The 27497-nt window shown below is 41.2% G+C and overlaps 1 long non-coding RNA gene across 1 annotated transcript; it reads right to left on the reverse strand.

The window, feature by feature from the left end:
- Positions 1 to 6211: 6211 nt before the first annotated feature.
- Positions 6212 to 18939, reverse strand: LOC124267297. Its single transcript, XR_006896000.1, has 3 exons — positions 18925 to 18939; positions 13951 to 13953; positions 6212 to 6292 (listed from the first exon to the last, which is right to left on the reverse strand). It is a non-coding gene; the product is annotated as an uncharacterized LOC124267297 (long non-coding RNA).
- Between the last annotated feature and the right edge of the window lie 8558 nt (positions 18940 to 27497).

The raw sequence follows: 27497 nt of genomic DNA on the forward strand, positions 1-27497 counted from the left end.
CCAGGTTATTCCAGTGAGTACAACATTAAGTGCTAAACTCAAAAGTGTAATTGCAGGAGAAATGTATAGGTGGCGTCTTTGATGTTTTAGAAAAGCATCTTCAAACATGTAATTCAACCAAATCGGATCGATTTCTTTGCATTTCTTAAACTGGTATTGGAGCTATGAAGTATAGTATGAATATTCATTTCATTCTCATGAAAATCAATAGCAATATCTATCTCCCCTGTTCCCTAACATTCACACTATGTCACCATAGCTATCGCCTTCGAGTCTCTATCTCCCCCGTTCCCTAATGTTCACACTATGTCACCATAGCTATCGCCTTCGAGTCTCTATCTTCCCTTGTTACCTAACGTTCACACTTTGTCACCATAGCTATCGCCTTCGAGTCTCTATCTCCCGCGTTCCCTAATGTTCACACTATGTCACCATAGCTATCGCCTTCGAGTCTCTATCTCCCGCGTTCCCTAATGTTCACACTATGTCACCATAGCTATCGCCTTCGAGTCTCTATCTCCCTGCGTTCCCTAATGTTGACGTTATGTCACCATAGCTATCACCTTAGAGTCTCTATCTTCCCTTGTTCCCTAACATTCACACTATGTCACCATAGCTATCGCCTTCGAGTCTCTATCTCACCCGTTCCCTAATGTTCACACTATGTCACCATAGCTGGCTTCTCTCTCGAGTTCCTATCTTCCCTTGTTCCCTAACATTCACACTATGTCACCATAGCTATCGCCTTCGAGTCTCTATCTCCCTCGTTCCCTAATGTTGACGTTATGTCACCATAGCTATCACCTTAGAGTCTCTATCTTCCCTTGTTCCCTAACATTCACACTATGTCACCATAGCTATCACCTTCGAGTCTCTATCTCACGCGTTCCCTAACATTCACACTATGTCACCATAGCTATCGCCTTCGAGTCTCTATCTCCCCCGTTCCCTAATGTTCACACTATGTCACCATAGCTGGCTTCTCTCTCGAGTTCCTATCTTCCCTTGTTCCCTAACATTCACACTATGTCACCATAGCTATCGCCTTCGAGTCTCTATCTCCCCCGTTCCCTAATGTTCACACTATGTCACCATAGCTATCGCCTTCGAGTCTCTATCTCCCCCGTTCCCTAACGTTCACACTATGTCATAATAGCTGTCTTTCTCTCTCGAGTTCCTATCTTCCCTTGTTCCCTAACGTTCACACTATGTCAATATAGCTGTCTTTCTCTCTCGAGTTCCTATCTTCCTTTGTTCCTTAACGTTCACACTATGTCACCATAGCTGGCTTTCTCTCTCGAGTTCCTATCTTCCCTTGTTCCCTAAAGTTCTCACTATGTCACCATAGATGGCTTTCTCTCTCGAGTCTCTATCTTCCCTTGTTTCCAATGTTCACTCTATGTCACCATAGCTGTCTTTCTCCCTCAAGTTTTTATCTTCCCTTGTTCCCTAACATTCACACTATGTCACCATAGCTGGCTTTCTCTCTCGAGTTTTTATCTTCCCTTGTTCCCTAATGTTCACACTATGTCACCATAGACGGCTTTCTCCCTCGAGTTTTTATCTTCCCTTGTTCCCTAATGTTCACACTATGTCACCATAACTGGCTTTCTCCCTCGAGTTTTTATCTTCCCTTGCTCCCTAACATTCACACTATGTCACCATAGCTGGCTTTCTCTCTCGAGATCCTATCTTCCCTTGTTCCCTAACGTTCTCACTATGTCACCATAGCTGTCTTTCTCTCTCGAGTCTCTATCTTCCCTTGTTCCCTAACATTCACACTATGTCACCATAGCTGGCTTTCTCTCTCGAGATCCTATCTTCCCTTGTTCCCAAATGTTCACTCTATGTCACCATAGCTGGCTTTCTCCCTCGAGTTTTTATCTTCCCTTGTTCCCTAACATTCACACTATGTCACCATAGCTATCGCCTTCGAGTCTCTATCTCCCCCGTTCCCTAATGTTCACACTATGTCACCATAGCTATCGCCTTCGAGTCTCTATCTCCCCCGTTCCCTAACGTTCACACTATGTCATAATAGCTGTCTTTCTCTCTCGAGTTCCTATCTTCCCTTGTTCCCTAACGTTCACACTATGTCAATATAGCTGTCTTTCTCTCTCGAGTTCCTATCTTCCTTTGTTCCTTAACGTTCACACTATGTCACCATAGCTGGCTTTCTCTCTCGAGTTCCTATCTTCCCTTGTTCCCTAAAGTTCTCACTATGTCACCATAGATGGCTTTCTCTCTCGAGTCTCTATCTTCCCTTGTTTCCCTATGTTCACTCTATGTCACCATAGCTGTCTTTCTCCTCGAGTTTTTATCTTCCCTTGTTCCCTAATGTTCACACTATGTCACCATAGCTGGCTTTCTCTCTCGAGTTTTTATCTTCCCTTGTTCCCTAATGTTCACACTATGTCACCATAGCTGGCTTTCTCCCTCGAGTTTTTATCTTCCCTTGTTCCCTAATGTTCACACTATGTCACCATAACTGGCTTTCTCCCTCAGACCTTCCCTTGCTCCCTAACATTCACACTATGTCACCATAGCTGGCTTTCTCTCTCGAGTCCTATCTTCCCTTGTTCCCCTAACGTTCTATCACCATAGCTGTCTTTCCTCGAGTCTCTCTCATCTTCCCTTGTTCCCTAACATTCACACTATGTCACCATAGCTGGCTTTCTCTCTCGAGATCCTATCTTCCCTTGTTCCCTAATGTTCACTCTATGTCACCATAGCTGGCTTTCTCCCTCGAGTTTTTATCTTCCCTTGTTCCCTAACATTCACACTATGTCACCATAGCTGGCTTTCTCTCTCGAGATCCTATCTTCCCTTGTTCCCTAACGTTCACACTATGTCACCATAGCTGGCTTTCTCTCTCGAGTCTCTATCTTCCCTTGTTCCCTAATGTTCACTCTATGTCACCATAGCTGGCTTTCTCTCTCGAGTTCCTATCTTCCCTTGTTCCCTAACGTTCTCACTATGTCACCATAGCTGGCTTTCTCTCTCGAGTCTCTATCTTCCCTTGTTCCCAATGTTCACTCTATGTCACCATAGCTGGCTTTCTCCCTCGAGTTTTTATCTTCCCTTGTTCCCTAATGTTCACACTATGTCACCATAGCTGGCTTTCTCTCTCGAGTCTCTATCTTCCCTTGTTCCCTAATGTTCACTCTATGTCACCATAGCTGGCTTTCTCCCTCGAGTTTTTATCTTCCCTTGTTCCCTAATGTTCACACTATGTCACCATAGCTGGCTTTCTCCCTCGAGTTTTTATCTTCCCTTGTTCCCTAACATTCACACTATGTCACCATAGCTGGCTTTCTCTCTCGAGTCCTATCTTCCCTTGTTCCCTAACGTTCACACTATGTCACCATAGCTGGCTTTCTCTCTCGAGTCTCTATCTTCCCTTGTTCCCTAATGTTCACAATCTATGTCACCATAGCTGGCTTTCTCTCTCGAGTTCCTATCTTCCCTTGTTCCCTAACGTTCTCACTATGTCACCATAGCTGGCTTTGTCCCTCGAGTTTTTATCTTCCCTTGTTCCCTAACATTCACACTATGTCACCATAGCTGGCTTTCTCTCGAGTTTTTATCTTCCCTTGTTCCCTAACATTCACACTATGTCACCATAGCTGGCTTTCTCTCTCGAGTCCTATCTTCCCTTGTTCCCTAACATTCACACTATGTCACCATAGCTGGCTTTCTCTCTCGAGTTCCTATCTTCCCTTGTTCCCTAATGTTCACACTATGTCACCATAGCTGGCTTTCTCTCTCGAATTTTTATCTTCCCTTGTTCCCTAACGTTCACACTATGTCAACCTAGCTGGCTATCGCCTTTGAATCTATATCTTCCCTAGTTCCTATAAACGTACAACGTCTATCTTCCCCTGTTAGACTCTGCTGACAACGTCCTAGGAGTTGCTGAGAAGTAAGTACCATGCCCTTACGTTTACACCATGTCCTCAATTCAAGCTGTTTGAGATAACCGATGACAGCCAATGTTGACCTGTGTCTGAGTAACAGCAATGTAATGTCACAGTTTGTTGGTATTGATTCTAAAGTGTTTTACGTGCTCCAAACTTTCAGAAGCTCGACTATTTACATTTAAGACGATGGCGAACAAGACGTAAGCAGGTATTGACTGCCGTTGCTGTTCAGATGTGAATTCATTGGTTTAAACACTTACTTGGTATAAATATATCGATCTACTTCAGGATAGAGAGAGAGAGAGATAGACTGTGTTTCTGTGATGTCCGTTAACAGGAATTGTACCGAATCAGCTGCCGTTGGATACGACTCCGTTGCCAGTACGAGTGAGTACCTTATTGCAAACTGGCTCAGTTATTTTATCAAAGCCAAATGAAATTATTTTCAAATGCTAAGAAATTTAAAGTGACATTGTAATTAACGATATTTCGCCGAGATATTATTGCGAGTGAGTTTAGTTTTACGCCGCACTCAGCAATATTACAGCTATATGGCGGCGGTCTGTAAATAATCGAGTCTGACCAGACAATCCAGTGATCAACAGCATGAGCATCGATCTGCACAATTGGGAATCGATGACATGTGTCAACCAAGCCAGCGAGCTTGGCCACCCGATCCCGTTAGTCGCCTCTTACCACAAGCATGGGTTACTGAAGGCCTGGACCTTCACGGGTGATGACCAACAGAGACTATAAACTGGTCATTAGTTGAGTGACGGTCACCGATGTTGGTGTGTGTCTTCATGCAAGGTTAATTCTTCGATGGATCATGGACGGCTGATGATTTGCTGGACATTTCCATGAGGCCAGTTGGTAATGTTATGAGACTGACTAATCAACTTCAATGTCATCTTTGATGTGATTCGTAACGGTTTGTTGGCCTAGTGGTTAAGCCGTTCGATGGTCACTCTAAAGGCTCGGGTTCGACTCCCCACATGTGTGCAGTGTGTAAAACACTTTTCTGGTGACCCCAAACGTGATGTTCCTCTAATATTGTTAAGACCCAAACTCACTTTGAGGTGATTCAGACACGTGGGGCTTTCATGTTCGGTCACCTAGACGTCATTACAGTGAGTGAGTGAGTGAGTGAGTATGGTTTTACGCCGCTTTTAGCAATATTCCAGCAATATCACGGTGGGGGACACCAGAAATGGGCTTCACACATTGTACCCATGTGGGGAATCGAACCCGGGTCTTCGGCGTGACGAGCGAACGCTTTGACCACTAGGCTACCCCACCGCCCAGACGTCATTACAAATCATGAGATGTGTACATGATAAAGATGTCAGAATTATAATAGGTCACGAAGTATTGTCTTTTGGACCGAAAGGAGGAAACAAAAGGGCTTCCATCTGTTCAAGCAACTTGTTGCAACACCTCGAATAAATATTATTGACCACTGTATTAACTGAGTGAGTGAGTGAGTTAGAATTTAACGTCACCTCGGCAATATTTCAGCCATATAGTGACGAGAAATGTTTTACATAAACAATAAATTAAAGTTGCTAAATAATCAGTCCTGTATTAACTGAAGTAGAAAACGACGATATAGGGCCCTTTAGAATCACATTTCTTTGCTAAATGAAGAAGACAGTTTTGTCACTGGGAACGCTATTGGATCAGGCACACATTGATGATCTTCGACTGATTCTTAATTCTGATAAATTCGTCACTGAATGAATTAATAATTGAGTTTATGATGATGTGCAAGTATCAGTATATCATACATGTTTTACAAAGCAAAATAGTAGCTCGGTTATCTGAATTGTCACTTATTTGTCTATATTGTCACTTCATTGACTGTTGGGGCGGTAGGGTAGCCTAGTGGTTAAATCGTTCGCTCATCACGCCGAAGGTCCGGGTTCGATTCCCCACACGGGTACAATGTGTAAAGCCTGTTTCTTTTGTGTCCCCGGCCGTGATATTTCTGGAATATTGTTAAAACGCGACGTAAAACTAAACTCACTCACTACACTGATTATTGTCTTTATTTTACAGGTCACCGTTAATATGAAGGTCGCCTGTCTTTACACAGTGTGGATAATGGCCGTTGCTGCTCAAGGTAAGGATGGCTACCCGCATCAGGTCTTAGAATTGGTCTTCAGCAACACGTTTGTCGTAAGAGGCGACTAAAGGGATCGGGTGGTCAGGCTCGCTGACTTGGTTGACACATGTCATCGTATCCCAAGTGCGTAGATCTATGCTCATGATATTGATCATTGGATTGTCTGGTCCAGACTCGATTATTTACAGACTGCCGCCAATAGCTGGAATATTGCTGAGAGCGGCGTCATACAACAACCACACAAACACTGCATGTCAGTATGTAGCCGTATATAAAATAGCTTGCTGGTTAACGTATTGGTGTTAGCATTCAAATAAGCTTCGATGGTAAAGCATTAACATAAACTGGTTGTGATTATGAAAAGTTTGTATATGCATGTGGGCTTTATAAATCTATACACATGGAAAAAGGTATCGCAACACGCCATAATTTTAAAGGTATCAATGTTATCATTAACCACATCAAAGGAACTTATCCAAATCTCAATTTAACTAACTATCTGGATAAATTGATTTTCAATGAATGATAAAATGCAAATCTAAAAGCAAAAGAACGAAATACTGCAGTTTGTTCAGAGGAGCAAACGTGGCAAAAATTACTCCTTTTGTAGTGCTGATAACTATAGCCGTATGACGTTAACAGCTGCGGTCATTTTTAAGATTGTGGCAAAAATCCTCAAGAATTCACATAAGTATGAATTACCTGGCACAATGTCAATATCTGGTGTAACCTTCACCAACTACAATAACATCCCTGACCCTCAATGATTGCATTAGACGTTGAATTTGACGTTGAGGTATTGCGTTCCTTTCTTGATGGTGCGCTTGTTTCAATACCTTAAGCTTTTGTACTGGACGATCTCTCTGCAACCCATTATGTCCAAAACATGCTCTGGGATTGGCATCTGAACTCCTGGCGGATCAAGGTGAAATTGCTTGACGCAAGAAATTGGGTGCCAGTCAAATCGCCCCAGCTACAAAACGCCCCACCCAATTTGGTCAAAATGCCCCAGATTTTTGGTCAAATCGCCCCAGGTTTGGTCAAATTGCCCCAGGGGGGTAGTCAAAATGCCCCAGTGTATTTAAATTGGTTAAATACATATGCCACAAATGCATAGTTTTTCTCAACTTCCATATTATATTCTATATATAATATTATAATAGTGATATTTCTGATAAATTTTCTATTAGTAAACTGATAAGACCAAAAGTAATATTCATGTATAGACAACACTGTAATACCAATTATTTGGTAAAGAATTACAAGAGTAAAATGAAAGGTTTGTATAATATGTTTATTGGCTGTAAATAGTTTTTGGTCAACAAATGGCATTATGTAATCATAACAAGTATGGTATAATATTTATTATTTAAACATATTTATTTCCAAAGAAAGGAACCGGATTGGTAAACAAGCATAAGCTTATATGAATACCGCTCTGGGATACAATGGAAGGAAAAATCAACTCGTCATGATGAATGTACAATGTGAATGATATATAAATGTTGCAAAAACGAGAAATAACGCCAATCATTGTTAAACGGTATATGTCATATAAACAAAATATTTTGGATCAAATCCTCATGTTAAATTTATAAAAGAGTGCACTGAAATTAAAAGTTCTTTGTTTACTATTGAGGAGCAGCGTTGGTTTTCAAACAAAACTGATTCTAGGTCAAATCCTTCAGTATAAAAATACATAATTTGACGTATATCGTTGTAAAGAGTACATGAAAAGAAATAGTGAGCAGAGTCTTCATAGTTATGGCCACAAGAGCAAGAGGATGTTGGAGATATAAATCTTTAATATTTGTGCGCATTAAGGTCACTACATTCAAGCTGGAGACGGGAATGTATGATTAGACACAATCTGCTACCGAAATTTAAGTCAAAATGACTGTAGATATTAGAATCGTTCAAAATTACATTTTTGAATCTCGATAGGTGATGGTCAATTAGTGAATATGTTTCTATAGCCTGAAATGCTCATACATTCGAGCCTCAACATTTCCTTTAACTAAACACAGCACTGAATATCAATTAGTGAACATGTTTTAATAGCCTGTTTTTATCCACACTTTTTGACAAGATTAATTAACAAAAGCTCTAGATTGTTTTGATAAGCGTTATACCATACTTGTTGAGAAAACCTATGCATTTATGGCCTCACCTTTTTGACAAGATTAATTAACAAAAGCTCTAGATTCTTTTGATAAGTATTATACCATACTTGCTGACAAAAACTATGCATTTATGGCCAATACACATTTTATACAAACATTTCATTTCATTCTTGTAATTCTTTACAAAAGCATTAATAACATGCAAATAATTGGTATTATAGTGTTGTTTATACATGAATATTACTTTTGGTCTTATCAGTTTACTAATAGAAAATCTATCAGAAATATTTCTATATAATATTATAGGAAGTATATAATATGGAAGTTGAGAAAAACTATGCATTTGTGGCATATGTATTTAACCAATTTAAATACACTGGGGCATTTTGACTACCCCCCTGGGGCAATTTGACCAAACCTGGGGCGATTTGACCAAAAATCTGGGGCATTTTGACCAAATTGGCTGGGGCGTTTTGTAGCTGGGGCGATTTGACTGGCACCCCAAGAAATTAACAACGGTATCTGCACGACCATGTGACCTTGCATTGTCGTCCATGAAGGCGGGCCTTGTGTTCAGAGGATTAGGCCGCAAGTAACTGCAAACTTATTGTTGCGGCGTTAAGCAATATTCACTCACTCACTCACTCACTCGCTCAGAGGGTTGCCATCGAGATGCGGTACATCAACTCTATCTAGCTTGCCAGTGATGTACCGACTTTCCATTCAATGACGACTTTACTTAATGCACGGGATGCTCACCTTTGATCGTGAGGTGCATAACTAAAAATCAATGACTGGTGCGTACAAAGGGTAAAATTAATTATAACAAACACAATCATGATACAAATAGATATGTCTATACGGCGGTTAAAATCATAGGTGTTGCGATACTTTATTCCATGTGTATATAACTGCGTCACATATAAACATAAATACGAAGGTATTATAAAACTACAAAAATTGGATAACTTGTTGATTGTCACATTTCGTCAATAAAGAAAATATCGTATGACGTTCGACGTGTACTGTTCTCAGGCATAATTTTCAAATTGCAATATTAGTCCTGGTTATACCACAGGAATTCGGGTCTTCAGCAACCTATGCTTGTCGTAAGAGGTGACTAACGGGATCGGCTGGTCAGGCTCGCTGACTTGGTTGACACATGTCATCGGTGAGATGAGGTGAAATTGGGTTTTACGTCGTGCTCGAGAATATTTCGCTCATATGACGACGTGCATGCGTGTGTATGTGTATGTGCGGCTGCTTGTACTAGCCCAGACTTAAGCTGGTTTTATAGTGCTAGCCCACTGAGATACCATGCCGCAGTGAAGCATGAATACCCCACTCAGACACATTATACTGACTCCGAGCCGACCAGTCCTAATTGTACCCATTAATGACGAGCGCCAGGCAGGGACCAACAAGTACCATATTGTAACGTCTTTTGGTATGCCGCGGTCGGGGATCGAACCCGCGACCTTCCGCTCTCCGACATGTCATCGGTTCTCAATTGCGTAGAGCAGTGCTCATGATGTTGACCACTGGATTGTCTGGTCCACACTCGATTATTTACAGACCGCCGCCATATATGAAGGAGTAAGCATACACTTGTTATTCACAATAAAGAAGTTGACATCGGGTGGTCAGGCTGGCTGGCTTGGTTGACACATGTCAACATATCCCCATTGCGTAGATTGATGTTGTTGATCACTGGATTGTTTTTAAGACAGACCGCTTCCATATATTTGTAATATTTCAGAGCGTGGCGTTAAGCAGCAAATAAACAAATAAACAAACAAACACCATGAAACATTTATGGAAATTTGCACACATCTTGAAACTCCCTCCCAAACAAAGTTCTGGAAGTCATAATAAAGCATTTCTTAGATGTAATCATTCGGTGGACGTTTGAGTGAGTGAGTTTAGTTTTGCGCCGTTATTCACAATAAAGAAGTTGACATCCATAAATCTCGCTTTTCCGCCGCCATATAGCTGGAATATTGCTGAGTGCCAAGTTAAACAACCAACCAACCAACCAACCAACCAACCAAACCCCAGTACGGTTCAAGGCAAGCTAAACGTCTAATCTCGATGGAAACAGCAACGAAATCCATCTTGACCCTGACATGTATTAGTTCCTTATAGACTCGTACTATATTGTATTGTCTGTAAATGTTCATCAGTGTCTAACAGTGTATCAACAATAATGCATACCGTTGTTCCAGAACTTACGGAACACAGTGTTTGCAGCTTTAGAATTGTTGAGGTGTTCATCGATTTATCATTCAACGATTATTTATGTCTTAAGTACCACTATCAAGTGTTAACGTCATGATTCTTTACTACCGGTTATTTGTCACACAGGCCATTGTAAAGGTCCATTATCACATCCTTAATGGTGGTGTTGCAGCAGATATGAGTTGAATGTTACCTTAACCAGTGGTCCCTGAAACATCTTGTTGATGAACTTATATTTTATCTGGGTTACGTCTTCTTGTTATTCTTGAGTACAACGTTTCAGGGCTTGTTCTGGTCCCATCATCAGGTAAAAAACAAATTTTCTTTTTTACCTGATGATTAGGCCAGAACAAGCCCTGAAACGTTGTACTCAAGAATAAAAAGAAGACGTAACCCAGAAAAATCTCTTTGTTCATCAAATAGCATCTTCAAAAATGTCAACCAAGCATCTTGTTGATCGGTTGTCTGATGTACAGAGAATTTTAATAAAAATAGACGCCTACCAAAATGCCCACAACTGTACACTATGCACAGGCCGACTTGAGGAGAGATCGAGTGCCCATATACAATGGACACATGTGATGTGAAACTTTGTTCTTCCGACAAACTGTACTATGAACACTGATTATTTCTGATGTGACTTAAAAAACAACATTCAATATTCGTTTTTCGACGATATTTCGTTATGAGTTTTCATATGTAAACGTCAATATTTTTACAAAATCTGTCCTTCGTTAATTGTGTTTGCACTTTGTAGCACCTGTGAAGACTTGTTTCCTTTCATCTTAATATTTGTTGACAACAGACTGCTGAGAAAACGTTTATCTCCATACATCATTTGTTCAATATTCATTTGTCCCTTTTTGTCAAATCAATTGTTTACATACTAAGCAAAGCCTTGCCTTGTACGTCACCATGATGTATCGTTTAGGTTTATGGAACAGCAAAATGTATTGTCAAATAGTCTGTTACATGTACCATAAGAAATGAATAAGGGCCAGGTACGTATAAGATTGTTTGTCTTTGTTAAATGATTGTTTGTCTTTGTTAAATGAATGTTTGAAAGTAAACACATATTGCCATATTCATCTCTTAAGGGGAGGATTAATGACAAACATCTTGAGGGATGTTCTGTCGAGGAAATATAACGAGCAATTAAAACGGTTGATATTTCCCTGCCTGTGACATTCGGTAAGATATGTGTATATTTCCATTGAGCAAATAATCAATCTAAAAATCTAATATCGCATTTACTAGCCTTTGATGCATTATCCTTGAACACAACAAAGAGTCATTATCATATTAAATACGATGGATACCCGTGAAGATCCGGGTTAGAATTGGTCTTCAGCAACCCATGCTTGTTCGTAAGAGGCGACTAACGAGATCGGGTGGTCAGGCTCGCTGACTTGGTTGACACATGTCATCGGTTCCCAATTGTGTCGATTGGTGCTCATGTTGTTGATCACTGGATTGTTTTTTAAGACAGACCGCTTCCATATAGCTGTAATATTTCTGTGTGGCGTTAGACAGCAAATAAACAAATAAACAAACAAACAAACACCATGAACATTTATGGAAATTTGCACACATCTTGAAACTCCCTCCCAAACAAAGTTCTGGAAGTCATAATATAGCATTTCTTAGATGCAAACATTCTGAGGTGGACGTTTGAGTGAGTGAGTTTAGTTTTAAGCCGCACTCAGCAATATTCCAGCTGTATGGCGGCGGTCTGTAAATAATCGAGTCTGGACCAGACAATCCAGTGATCAACAGCATGAGCATCGATCTACACAACTGGGATACAATGACAAGTTTCAACCATGTCAGCGAGCCTGATCACCCGATCCCGTTAGTCGCCTCTTACGACAAGCATGGGTTACTGAAGATAAATTCTAACCGGATCTTCACGGGTCAGTGATATCATTGTTCGTGGTAACATGCATTCGATATCAGTGTTATTTGTTAGTTTCATACATCAACTCAACTTGCCTTTGCACGTATTTGTAACGGACGACACCGGTGGGGAGGATGTCGTCACCTTTCTGCGAGCATTCACTCATTCCCCATTAATTAATATGTTTTAATACCCTGTGCATGAGATGACGTGTGTGTTTCAGGTGGCGCAGTATTGGAAACAAGGCGTGGCCAAACTTTCACATTGTTGGAAAAGCTGTACACTTGGAATGAAGCTCAAGATGTATGTGACAGTATCGAACAAAAGATGCTGATTATCAGGAACATGGAAGAATCAACTGTTTTTGGGAAAATTGCCGAAACATGGAAAACAGATTCACTCTTGTGAGTAGGTTCTTTACCCACAATAGCTTGGACTTACTTACATTATAAGCAGATCTCCGTCTTATGTTGATATTTTTGTGAGGGACACGTTTCTGTGTTTTCTTCAGTAACCCATGCTTGTCGTAAGAGGCGACGAACGGGATCGGGTGGTCAGGCTCCTTCACTAACCCATGCTTGTCGTACCTGGGGTACGTATCTGTAGTACCTGTGCCGACAACGACCCCTTCAGCTTTACTATAAGGCACATGTTTATTCTAGTAGTAAATTCCAAGGTTAACCTTTGACATGGTCCGGGCTCTTGCCAGCCACCCATAGCCGTTACAGCCTTGTCACTCACGGGCTGATAACATCTTCACTGCTGAGGGGTAGCAAATGGGAGACTATTTGGAAACCCACGGGGATTTTGGACGTTTTCGCCCCGCCCTTTTTAAGCGTCAAGCGAGACAGAAAACCAGCGCGCTCTTGGACAAGTAGGCTTTGGCAATATTTCGCATGCCATAGTAGCAAGTGTATTGTCACCATGCATGCTAAACGTTCTTCGCACAAGTTGATACATGAAGTCTCATTTAATTTATTCCATTCCCTGTCAAAATATCGACATACAGGTAATGAAGTGTATAACTCAAGTACTACAAGTAGTGATGCTTTCACACGTACTGTGTGGCATGTAGCTGACTATATTACGTCATTAAACTATGGGCGTTAACTAACTTTAAAGTCCAGTTTCTGACTTTACCGAACTAGGTTAAAATTTTGGAGCATTTTGGCTGGACGAACGATAACAAAGAAAATCGCATAACGAAATCAAGCCCTGGTTCGTAAACTGCAATGGAGATTTCGGCGGATTACAACATTTTCAAAAAAATTCCCCGTCAGCTGACCGTCGAGAGATGTTTTTTCTCTCAGATTTTACCATTTTCTAAAGGCGCTGAAAGTTGATGCAGTTCGCGATGTAAGCCACGTGTTATCTTGATTATAGATCAGTGTATCGTGACCGCGACCGCCATTTTGTTTAACGCAAATGCAAGTAATATGGCCTCAGACCACAATTATTTTCCTTCTTTGCTATCTACACTGACATGCCAGTCCACCATAATTAATATCGGTCGTAGGCTGTTCTCCTGTTGCATGCTGACCAACCTGCCACTTGTCACTTAACCGGCAAAATATGGGCCTGGATCGACCATGTCAGTTTTGCTGTATCCACTGTAAACAATGGTCACCGGAAGTTACGGGCCGAAACACACTAGACAGCCTTGAACTTGGGGTCAAATCATGGAAGGCTGGTGTCAATACCATGTGTAGATTGTGGACCGAAATATTTTTGCAATAAAGTACAATGTCTTACCTTTCATTTAAGCTATCACAAGTCACCCTGAAAAAATTAGTACACACAGAACAGCCCATTTAAACAAGGCACTATATTCTCCTACTTTCCTTCCGGGTCATGGTAAAAGTTAAGGGAGGTAACTGTGGTCTGAGGCCATATTAGAGGTTGAATCTGATTGGCCGATAAGAAGGATATAAAAGAGCCTCTATACTTTGCCACATCTCCTGACTCTCTAAACATGCCACATCACCTGACTCTCTAAACATGCCACATCACCTGACTCTCTAAACATGCCACATCACCTAACTCTCTAAACATGCCACATCACCTAACTCTGTAAACATGCCACATCTTCTGACTCTCTGATCTCACACAGGACGACTGACATATGGACGGGACTTTACGACCGGCAGGCCAGCGACGCATCCGACACACAGTATCACTGGCAAGGGGACTGCAGCCCTCTCGTCAACTTCAACCTGTGGCGTGCGAATGAACCCAACCATCAGGATCAGGACTTCTGTGTTCGACTTGATAAAGCGGAGTATCGGTTCCGTACAACAACGTGCGATACGGAGTGTCAAGTTGTGTGCCAGAAGGAGGAAGGTATGTTATGAATAATATATTTATTGTATAACAATTCATAAACACTGCCCAGTCACTGGATTGGTTAGTCCAAACTTAATAATGTTACTTTTACTTTTACTTACTTAAATTACCAGGAAACAAACGCTGACATTTTGTTGTGTGCGGATTCAGGACATGATTACTCTTGTCACGAACAGCCAGTTGCCAAATATACCTAGTGGAATCTGTTTCCTTAGATAATCGAGACTGCTTGTTGTCATGTTGTGTATTATGTTTCCATAGTTACATGATGGTTACGCTGAATTACAAATATATACTTACGCTCTGTAATAGTAATTGAATCAGGACCAAAAGAGATGTATGCTCAGGCATGAAGATTAATGAGGCGTGAAATCACCCAGCTAACACACAGCGTTTTCGTAACGTTGTGGGAAGGTTGTAGATTGGTAACGTCATGACACAACGCTAGTATAACGTCACTTTCTAACGTTATGTCACAACGTAATACCAACGTTGCAAATTTAAGTTGAGGAAACGTTGGGCTTTGGTCTCCTCAAAACGGTATGACAACGTTTCTTATAAAGAACGTTTCTTATAACTTCGTGTCACAATATCTTATAACTTCACTTTGAGATTCTTTCTTTAGGCCACAACGTTGTGACAACGTAAATGGGAGTCCACAGAATAACGTTGTAACAACGAATGCATAACGTTGTGACAACGTTGTGACAACGTGAAAATGTTAGCTGGGCAGAGGCCTGCCATTATATGTATCTCCATCCAGAACATTTCCAGTGGAACCAGATAATCCATTCGTCTAAGGCGCCGCAATCCGCCTACAGTGTTAGGTGTGCATGGCACGCCAGCTTCCTGTGGCCATGGATTTGAATCCCACTTTACCCGATTAGGTTTCTTGGTTTGTCGGCTCGATCGCAGCTGTAGGTTTCACCAAAGTGTTCAACGCCTGAGGTTGCATTACTTCGGGTTTTCTTCCCTCATTAAGCTGACACTCCGTGATGTAACTGGATTACCGGTATTTAACCCAACTCGCTCCCACACTGAAATTATTATTATAGGATATTTATATCGCGCACATATCCAGGCAACTAGTGCATGCTCAAGGCGCTGGTATTTTCCCCTCGATCATTGGATGGCAATCTCAACGGCACATCGTATTATCAATCTCAACTCCCTGGGGAACATACAACTCTTGCAGCCACAAGCCGCACCGAGTTATTATGGCTTTCTCATGCTAATGAGGTACCCATTCAAAGCTGGGTGGACTGGGACACATAGTCACAGTACTTTGCCCAAGTTCACTGCACGTTGCTGTACCCGAAACTAGGTGTTTGCACGTATTCATGTGGCCACCATCTGGTCATATACCAACGGATTCGTGGGTTCTTTTAAGTGCACAGGGTTGTGTACAGTACACTAGGGGTTGTGACAACACTGAAAGGGTCTGCAAACAAAGTTGACTCCAAGGTTTTTACACCCGGTCACAGGTGGGCTCGATCCCGGCACCTCAACCTCCCTGGATCACTAGCCTGGCGCCTTAGCCAGCTCGCCCAGCTCGTATTTCATGGTGTAATTCGCTGAATTGTCTGGTCCAGACTCGATTGTCGTACAGCTGTACCGCTGAATGTGGTGTCAAACAAACACATCCTCATGATACAGTCAGAATTGTACAACTGTCTCTACTTTTAGAAGAATTCCTAAGGAAGAGGAACATTTTTTGTCTTTTCTATTACTACGCATTCAAACTCCAGATTGCCAGTTCGAGACGTTAAATCGCCGAGTGATCTCGGAGACCCACTTCAACGTGTCCATCCCTGACGTTGCCAGCTGCCAAGAACTGTGTTTGACCACAGACTTTGGGGACACGGAGTGTGTCGCGTGTGACTACACACCAATTCTCGGTCTCTGCAGGATGGCCCTGAACAACTCCCTGTATATCGGAAATGAACAACCCGCGACCTCAGAGTCAACGTCTTCGTCTGTCTACATCAAGAGATGCTCCATAGGTAAGGTTCAGCGGTGTTTAAACTGATCCTAATATACCATCAGCTGTGTCATGTTCTGGAAAAGTGGGGCGGTGTGGTAGCCTAGAGGTTAATGCGTTCGCTTGTCACGCCGAAAACCCGGTTCGACTCCCCACATGGGTACAATGTGCACTAACCTTCCCCTTTTATACATAGCAGAAAAAACTGCGTATGGGAATAGATAACCTATCATTTTGCACAATGTTTTTGGATTGTTCCTCTACGGTGAAGTTTAAGGTAATCAATGCAGGGAAAGCGGTCTGTGGAAAGCCATATCGTAGATCGGAATAATATTCACATTCAGTCAAGAAATGTATAAATTTGTAACTCATTTCGCTGAAGCCTGGTCCATATTTGCAACTGTTGGCAGGAAACACGACGGTAAGATAATTACAAATCATTACTGACTTCCGTATCATGATGATCTTTCTCGGTTACAGGCTATTACAACAGTGAAACACTAAATATAGTTGATAACAGTGACACAAAGCCCATTGATAGGTGTCCAACACCTACAGCAGCTGCGTCAAACGCTGGTGGTTCAACTGAGTCTACAGCCTCTGATGCTACACCAGCTTTTGTTACAAGCAGTAATATGGCTACAACGACCAATACTGGTATTTCTGCGACAACTACTTCTACGTCTGCTAACGGCGCTACTGCAACTACGCCTACAGCTACGACTCTCCCTCCAACTGCGGCAGGGAGTATTAATGGTATGCCAACGGTTACTACGTCTGCTAACGCCGCATCTGCTGCGACTGCAATTACGCCTACAGCTACGACTCTCCCTCCAACTGCGGCAGGGAGTATTAATGGTATTCCAACGGTTACTACGTCTGCTAACGCTGCATCTGCTGCGACTGCAATTACGCCTACAGCTACGACTCTCCCTCCAACTGCGGCAGGGAGTATTAATGGTATGCCAACGGTTACTACGTCTGCTAACGCCGCATCTGCTGCGACTGCAATTACGCCTACAGCTACGACTCTCCCTCCAACTGCGGCAGGGAGTATTAATGGTATTCCAACGGTTACTACGTCTGCTAACGCCGCATCTGCTGCGACTGCAATTACGCCTACAGCTACGACTCTCCCTCCAACTGCGGCAGGGAGTATTAATGGTATGCCAACGGTTACTACGTCTGCTAACGCTGCATCTGCTGCGACTGCAATTACGCCTACAGCTACGACTCTCCCTCCAACTGCGGCAGGGAGTATTAATGGTATTCCAACGGTTACTACGTCTGCTAACGTGCATCTGCTAATTACGCCTACAGCTACGATCTGCTGCAACTGCGGCAGGAGTATTAATGGTATTCCAACCTTACTACGTCTGCTAACGCCACATCTGCTGCGACTGCAATTACGCCTACAGCTACGACTCTCCCTCCAACTGCGGCAGGGAGTATTAATGGTATTCCAACGGTTACTACGTCTGCTAACGCCGCATCTGCTGGTACTGCAACTACGCCTACAGCTACGACTCTCCCTCCAACTGCGGCAGGGAGTATTAATGGTATTCCAACGGTTACTACGTCTGCTAACGCTGCATCTGCTGCGACTGCGACTACGGCTACAGCTGCGACTCTCCCTCCTAGTGCTGCCTCTTCTACGACTACACCTGCTGATATAACTGCTACCAGTACTACTACAGTTTCCCCAACTACAACAGTGACAACACAGTTTGTCAGCACGTCAACGACCACGGAACCCGCCTACCTTAATAGCAGTGAAACGACAAACACAACCCAAAGACTCATTAATGACTGGGAAACCTGTAATATTTCAAGGGAGGACACAAATTCAAGTATGTTTTCTGTGAAATTATCTGACACCGTGAACATCCGGGTTAGAATTTGTGTTCAGTGACCCATGCTTGTCGTAAAAGGCGACTAACAAGATCGGGTGGTCAGGCTCGCTGTCTTTGTTGATACATGTCATCGTATCCCAATTGCGTAGATCGATGCTCATGATCACTGGATGGTTTGGTCCAGACTCGATTATTTACAGCCCGCCGCCATATAGCTGGAATATTGCTGAGTGCGGCGTAAACCTAAACTCACTCACACTCAGTTTCTGTTGTGATATTGATGGAATTTTGGTAAAACGGCGTAAAACTATACTCACTCACTTTGAGTGTATCACAAACGTAACATTCTGCCTTTTTACTCATAGAATAAATTCTTTTCTATTATAGTGTGTATTTGCCGAAGGCAAGTTCTTCAAGTGTTTAACTGGAAGGAAGAACACCAACTCCTAATTCTGAAGAAGACATCGTTATCGTCATATCGCCGATCCAAGATATCGGTTGTGGATGAGCGACCTTCGGCCATCAGTATCGGCGCAACGGGAACCACTGTTATAATCCTAGTTATTCTTACTATTGCCTCGAAGGACGTCTACGGCTGTTGTGTTTGGTTGCTTCAGTTAACGAAGGCGAACTGAAGTCTCGAGAGGAAACATCATCGTTTACGCGTAAATGATCGACCTTCGGCCGTCTGCATTGGGAACATTATAACATATGATCATAATTATTATCACTATGACGTCCGTGGACCGTTATGGATGATGTGGTTGGTCGTTTCGATGTTTAAGTGAATCTCTAGGAGAGGCAACTTGGTAAACAGCTGATGTCAGTCCTAAATGAAAGCGACAAAACCCTTTCCATATCCGAAAGAACTCTGCTAAATTCAGAGTCGTATCTCCAATTGCGACTATATCATGAACATGGGTTTATGAAATTCCTATATTTATGAATCCCATAGTTTTGATAAGTCAAAATAGGGAACTGCATATCTTTTGCAGGGGATACTAGTATATCTTTTGCTATTGAAGCGTCAAACATTGGAATTTACCTCACATGTCGATCATAATGTTTTTGAAAGCTTTACTGAGGCTTGAGTGGTGAATATTTGATCGACCAACTTCTGAGTCGAATTATGCTCTCTGAAATCTTGGTATAAAGAGCATGCTTCGTTGTACCTCAAAAGATGTGAAATGTAACCACCGAAGGCTGGAACTGTTGGAATATGCTCAACATAAATTTGACTATACAAGTTGAAATCTTTCCTTTTGTTATACATGTACATCATTGTGGAGTTGTTTTTTTGTCACAGTTAATCTTTACGCATAAATTTAAATATGAAACACAGGAGGCGGTCTCATTTGTGTCTTTCTATTTCAGGAGTGGAAGGTGATTGGCTATTTGATGGTTATTGTAAACATATTAGAACATCGATACTTCTTAATTAAACCAGATTAACAACTGGCGAGCTGAGGATGCTACTTCTTTTCTAATTGTTTTATTCCGCACATGGGTATAATGTGTGAAGCCCATCTGTGGTGTCCTCAGCCGTGATGTTGCTGGAATATTGGTAGAAGCGGAGTAACACTAAGTCACCCACTCACTTAATGTTTTACCTCCACATTTTACGCAGATCTTATTAATAAAGAAATCAAACATTTCACACATTGTACAATCAGTAAACTTCAGATGTGGACATGACATCTTTTTTGCCAAATTGTCCCCATTCTTTGAATATACATATGCAACTCTATCTGCGCCCGCCACGTTTGTTGCCTATTGTCCATGGATTAAGGAATTGCCTTTTTCGTGTGTACTAGTGGTATACAACGTTGCAAGATCTGAACTCGGTCCGTTTCTAAGATTGTAAACATCCAAGCAAATCCTTTCTGACTTTGAGAATCCATAAGGTATTATTATGCTTGTCTGAAAATATTTGCTATATTTATAAGAAAGTCACTTCCTTGATAGTCTTAAATATTATGATTACTTTTTGAGACAGGGACCAGAAATATATTTCGGATTTATATAATTGTATTGGAATTCAGTGCTGAAGATAAAAGTACTTATCCCTAGGTTTAAGATATATGTAGCGATGTTTCCAATAATGGTTATGTTGTATGAGGCCTTCTCAGTGAGACCAACTACGAACGTTTCATGCAGAGCAGCTATACTTTGGATGACAGCCGGCTGGGACAGAATGGGTATGTTCCAATTCTGATACATCTTTTTCAGATTTTGCACTCTAACAATGACAACATCACGCACTTACTCAACCCACTGTGAAAGTTCTAAAGTAATACAACACCTCTCAGATGCATTGTTTGTGAACATATCCTCTAGATTATATTATTTCAATATACTTAGCTCCTATTGTCCATTTCTTGCGGTCGATAGAGTTCCAACACGTAAAGAAGCTTTGTAATTTGTTATGCGTGAAGCGGAACCAACCAATAATTGTATTATTGTCTCGGTGAATGATTCCCATGAATGTGTCGACAGAAAACAAGAGAATACAATAGAAGTACACGAACAAAGGCGCCTTCAGGAAGATTTCAGGTTCTTGTTTAAAAAGGTCTTAATCATAGTTGAAGACACTAAGACACGAGATTCTTGAAGGAAGGAAAAAATCACTTCCTTTAATAGGACATAGCTTTCTGTGAGGCATATGATATGTACCTATTTGTTACAATTTGTTTCAGCCAGTATTTTCTTAGGGGAATAATTCGTATTTTTTTATAAGCAATAATACATTATCGACGAAGTAAACTTGATGTGAATTTCAGTATGTTTACTGTAAGTATATACATGGGACTTAATTAAGCACCATTCTGTTTTAGAACACAATGTGTCAAACTTTCGTACTTCTAGAACAGCGGTAATGATTGATTATCTGATGGAAGATTGAATAATTGACTAGAAAAACAACAAAATGTAGGCAATATGTCAATTTGTATGAGAAATGTGAACCCTCTTAATTTGGTGGAAAAAGCAGTTCATTGAAAAGGTATTTCCCAAGCACGACTCATGATGAGATAGTGCCGGATCTCGCTGTCCGTATAGGCCCCTTTAAAATCAACCGACGTGATTGACATCACTACCTCGTGTATCCGCCACGTGCCCGGATGACACTTCCCCCTTCTCATCATGCTATCGGGGCGGTGGGGTAGCCTAGTGGTTAAAGCGTCCGCTCGTCACGCCGAAGACCCGGGTTCGAATCCCCACATGGGTACAATGTGTGAAGCCCATTCCTGGTGTCCCGCCGCCGTGATGTTGCTGGAATATTGCTAAAAGCGGCGTAAAACCAAACTCAGTCAGACATCAGTACCTCGTGTATCCGGATGACCAGATGACAACCTTCCCCGTTCTCATCATGCCAACGGGGCGGTGGGTAGCCTGGTGGTTAAAGCGTCCGCTCGTCACACCGAAGACCTGGGTTCTAGTCCCCACACTGGCACAATGTGTGAAGCCCATTTCTGGTGTCCCCACCGTGATGTTGCTGGAATATTACTAAACGCAGCGTAAAAACATACCCACTCACTCATCAAGCTATCAGTGAGCCCGCCACTTCCCATGCAATGCTGTCCCACATTTTGTACAGGAAGGACCTTTGCCTGGGTCATGATATTCAGCTGTCCAGAGTGGATTGCAATGGCCTTCGTCGATCCTTGACAGCGCCTGTTTGTTGGTGTTTCAACATAGGTCCACTGATGACAGAGTGGCAGCAACAAGACGTCCGATGACCTTGAGTGAGCCCATACCCGCTGCCATCTCAGTCCCAATGAAAGTCTTCTCCTCGCCACGAGTATGATGAAACGGATGGTATATCCACACATTTTATACCCTTGAACGGCCAGTCAGAGATACTGATTTTCATGATATGAGTGGGTAGTATGCTTCACATTCATGTGGGCTGCGTTTTGGCAAAGCCTTTCAATCTGAAACCTTGTTTTTCATTACCTGAAATGTGTTGCTGAACAATTCCATAATTGACATATCATCATCATCGATAGCTTCATCACTATGATGAGACATATTACAGGGTGCTGAATACGTTCCATGTGTATACTTAGTACATAATATTTAGTAAGTATTTGTCTATAGGATGGGTATGACATTTGTATGATGGGTAAATGTAGTCCTCATACCACAACAACTTGAGCACCTGGGGATTCCAGAAAACATACTGACCAGCAAAAGAAACGCAATTCAAGAAATCAAAACAATTGTGCTAAAGTATCAAATCCAAACTCATGCTGAAAAAGTATAATTTTCATGAATTCTGAGTTTCGTTTTTATTGTTGGTCAGTACATATGGCTGAATATTGGACCCCGGGGCGGGAAGGCTCTGGGCCTTTGTTCACCCAGACTCGATTATATACCGATCGCCGCCATAGAACTGGAATTCGGGAGTGAGGCATTAAACAACAGGCAATTCTCTCGATTAGACTATTGCAACACCAAACAACAAATCAGACGTCTGCAGCACATCCAAAACTATGCTGCCAGATTGGTCACTCGGACGAATATTAAGGCACACATCACACCAGTGCTAAACTCGCTTCACTGGCTTCGCATTCCTGAGCGAATCATTTTCAAAATTCTCTCACTCACTTACCAAGCTGTCCATGGTACTGGACCTGCCTATCTGAGTGATCTGACTGTCTCATACCTCCCTTCAAGAACTCTACGCTCTAGTCAACAACAGCTCCTTCGGGTGCCTGTCACCAAACTTAAAACTTTCGGCTCCAGATCCTTTTCTGTCTCAGCCGCTACTCTGTGGAACTCTCTACCCGAATCACTGAAGTTGATTCCATCTCTTGAAACTTTTAAATCCAGTCTTAAATCCTACCTTTTCAAGCACTATACGTAAAAGATACATAACTCATACCATTGTGGAGAACTCAACTGCCTCTGTTTCCATCGTTTGAGGCAATGCGCTTTGAGCATACCTTCATGGCGTGGATATAGCGCAATATAAGTGCCATTATTATTATTATTAAACAAAACAAGAACATATTGTCAAACGGATCTGTCTGGAAAATAATACTTACAAAATAAATATTGTTTACATAGTCACGAGTTTGCATGTTTTATGTGCGTACACGCTATTCAACAACCTAAGCTTGTTTCATAAACTAATAATAGCGATATTGATAGAACAGAGGTTTTGAATGATAATAATACAATGCTCACGAATCTGTGAAGTACACTAACTAATTACGTAAATATAGTGTTACTGAAAACACCTATGATTTGTTGACAATGGAAGTTAATTCTGCGAGTCACTACATAGATTGAATTTGGAAATGTTACTGTTATTGTGAGACCGTTCCTATTTCTGTCCTGATACTCACAATGGAAATGTACGTCTTCATTGAACATTCTTAAAGCCCGCTAAACAGTGATATAATGACAATCATGTTTGTGAACAAACATTAAATAGTTCACATTTCATCGCAAGGCAAAAGAGATCGACACATACTCCTTATACATTAACCATTGTAAAATGAATACAGAACGTCAGTGCAAAGGAATGCCCAGTATTGACTATCCTCATAAACAAATTCTGTTTGGTGTAAAGAAAACAAAAAGCTGTGAAAATTATACAAACCCTGTAGCTTAACCCTTTTACACTAGCTCTCGTACACAATCCCATGTTCATTAAGTCTTGTACATTAACCCTTGCACATTAACCCTTGTATATAAACGCCTGTACATTAACTCTTGCACATTAACCCTTGTATATAAACGCCTGTACATTAACTCTTGTACATTAACCATTGCACACTTAAACTTGTACATTAACCCTTGCATATTAACTTGTGCTTATGTAAAGTATGTAATCATTTAAGTCAGCATGAAAATATATGAATGTTTTAAAAATCATCATGATAGTTCTTTTTAAAAAATTGAAAAAATGTGATTGAAGAAGAACGGTTTTATTTTTCTCAACAAGAAAAGAAACAAACCAAACCAAGCAAATCTTCAATATAAGTTCAATTGTCAAACATGTCCTACGTAGTAAAATATATAATTGACGCATATGATTTGGGGTCAGTTATATTCTGGTATTGAAATCCAACCAATAAAATGTGTACGACAATGATATTCGAAATGCAAGTACCTCGAGATTTACTGTGCGTGCTCCTTATGCATGAGTGGAAAATGAAGCGTGTCATTTGCTAAATCTTTTTGCAATATACATGGATATTTTTGTCATAAAGATCGAGTATTTATTGTCTGATTGTGTTGTTCTCACAGCTCGATCCTTAGAATCCCATAAAGTGCTATCTATGAGTTCCACAACTACATTTTTTCGAAAGAACGTTATTAACACACATATCAAGTATCTATATATTGATCGACGACAGTACAATCTTCCAGCTGCACACCCAAGGGGGACTTAAATTCCTCCATTGTGATACAACCATCAACAGATATAGAGTGTTAAAGACCTTAGTCTTCTTTGGGATATAACGATCTACAAATATTGAACTGGACAACGCTATGGTGCTCATGGAATCACAATTCTTCACGGTGATCTTAGCCATCAGTTTCACAGTTCCTGTGAACCTGTTTGCAGTTGTCAACTCTTTTTCTACGACGGTATCCACAGAGCTAAAAATGGATTGAAGCGCACTTAAGAGCTACTTTAACGTGTTGATAGAATATCAATATGTTCACGCATGCCATTTACTGGACGTTCACCTGCATGCAGTCGCTGTTAATGCAGTGTGTGTTTCAGTAAACAATCAAGTGACTCACTCGGCCTAAATCGCCAAACATGCCGCAGAAGATATAAGCGTCTTTTGTCGGATTTGATTTATTGTAGACAACACAAAATGGATAGACATTGAGTAAAAATCCATTTATTGTCCAAGTATTGAAAAACATATATTTAGAAATAGTACTCCGATTGCGTTTATTGTCGGTATCGTGTTGTGTATGATATATATAAATATCACTCCATATATCATTCGATACATAAATTAATGATCCTGACAATCTTATCGGTACTATGCCCTCTGAAATAAGGTGTTTTCGATGTTCGACTATGACGTCATATCTAATGCCTCACAATGATCGTTGTGATGTCATAGTTGCTATGTCCTAATATGATCTAATTTGGCTTTTTATAGGCTTGCTTAATTCCATTGGAGGTGCTGAAATTTTCGAACTCTCTTCTACTGAATTGAAGATTTATGAAAAACAAAGTTTGTGTAGTTTAAAGGAGCAAGTATTAAGTGCTTATGACTAAGATCGGCAACATGTGAAAAATACTGGACTCCAGCTCAAGTCGCTGCTCCAGATTTGATTGAGTTGAATCTGAAAGAAAATAAAACTACAAAACCTCTAGCAGTCTATCGCACGATTCCGACTACTTTACGTCTTTCTACATGATATTGGGCGGTGGGGTAGTCCAGTGTTTAAAGCCTTTTGCTCGTCACGCCGAAGACCCGGATTCGATTCCCCAATGTGTGAAGCCCATTTCTGGTGTCCCCGCCGTGATATTGCTGGAATATTGCTAAAAGCGGCGTAAATCCCAACTCACTCACTCACTTCTGCATGATAAAGTATACAAGTCTGATATGTTTTCATTATGCTTGTGCTTTGTATGATATCTATCAATTAGCTTGACGGAATAAAGGGGATAATATTTCAACTTTAGTCAATAAATATGAAAGCAACCAAGTCATATTATTTCTGGTATATCGTAAATATTAACAAAGATACATATAGTTATTAACATAAACCAAAAGCAACGATAATGTATTAGTGACTGAAAGCTGACGATGATCATATGAACAATAAAGTGGAAACCCAATGTCTCGGATGCGTGAAATCACCTGTCAAGTACCAGCAAGCCCTTACCATATTTATCATTATTTTAACCTGGATGTTTTGAACTGGATGTGTCGAATTCCCGGGTGTTCGAATCAAATGATACTTGAAAGAATTAATGTGATATCAGATTTACCATATTTATCATTATTTTAACCCGGATGTTTTGAACTGGATGTGTCGAATTCTCGGGTGTCTCGAATCAAATGATACTTGAAAGAGTTAATGTGATATCAGAAACCAATATATTCCCAGATTATTAATTTACCCACCACGAAGGCTGATTAATCAGCACCTGTCCATGACGATATATTTGCGGCCATAACACCGCTGATTACTAAGGGATTTCATATGACTGACAAAGAGTTGAATTCTATTGGCATTCATTACTGCTGGACGGGATTATTTTGACGTTTTATGAGTCTGTGTGGCAGGTAGCAAAAATATCGCCCAGTTCATTGACGGTTGCAGTGTTTGACTACAATGTGTTAGCCTTTAATTTAGAATAATGATGTCAAACATTGATGAAGACAATCACATATACTGCTGTTCCGTGACATTATTCAGTTGGGTTCGTGACTGTGGAGTTGTACAGACGAAGCTCGGGATATAAGGGTAAGTATGAATGCCTACCTGCTGCATATATTTTTCATGTGATGTTTGGGGTTTGTTGTCTGTGGTCATCGGGGTGGTGGGGTGACCTAGTGGTACAAGCGTTAGCTTGTCAGACCCAGGGTCGATTCCGCACATGAGTACAATGTGTTAAACACGTTTCTGGTGTCCCACACCTTGGTATTGCTGGAATATTGCTAAAACGGCGTAAAAACATACTCACTCACTTCTTGATCCGGGGTAGAATAGTTCTTCAGCAACCCATGCTTGCCACAAAAGGCGACTTTGCTTGTCGTAAGAGGCGACTAACGGGATCGGGTGGTCAGGCTCGCTGACTTGGTTGACATATGTCATCGTATCCCAATTGCGCAGATCGATGCTCGTGCTGTTGATCACTGGATTGTCTGGTCCAGACTCGATTATTTACAGACTGCTGCAATATAGCTGTAATATTGCTGAGTGTGGCGTAAAACTAAACTCACTCACCCAATCACTTCTGTGATTATTATACGGAATTGTAGCATGTTGGGCCACCTCCTACGTGTTCGGTGCTTAAAATTCATCAG

This window comes from Haliotis rubra, unplaced genomic scaffold (genome assembly GCF_003918875.1).
Source record: "Haliotis rubra isolate DU_JTF1 unplaced genomic scaffold, ASM391887v1 Scf130, whole genome shotgun sequence".
NCBI classification, from domain to species: domain Eukaryota; kingdom Metazoa; phylum Mollusca; class Gastropoda; order Lepetellida; family Haliotidae; genus Haliotis; species Haliotis rubra.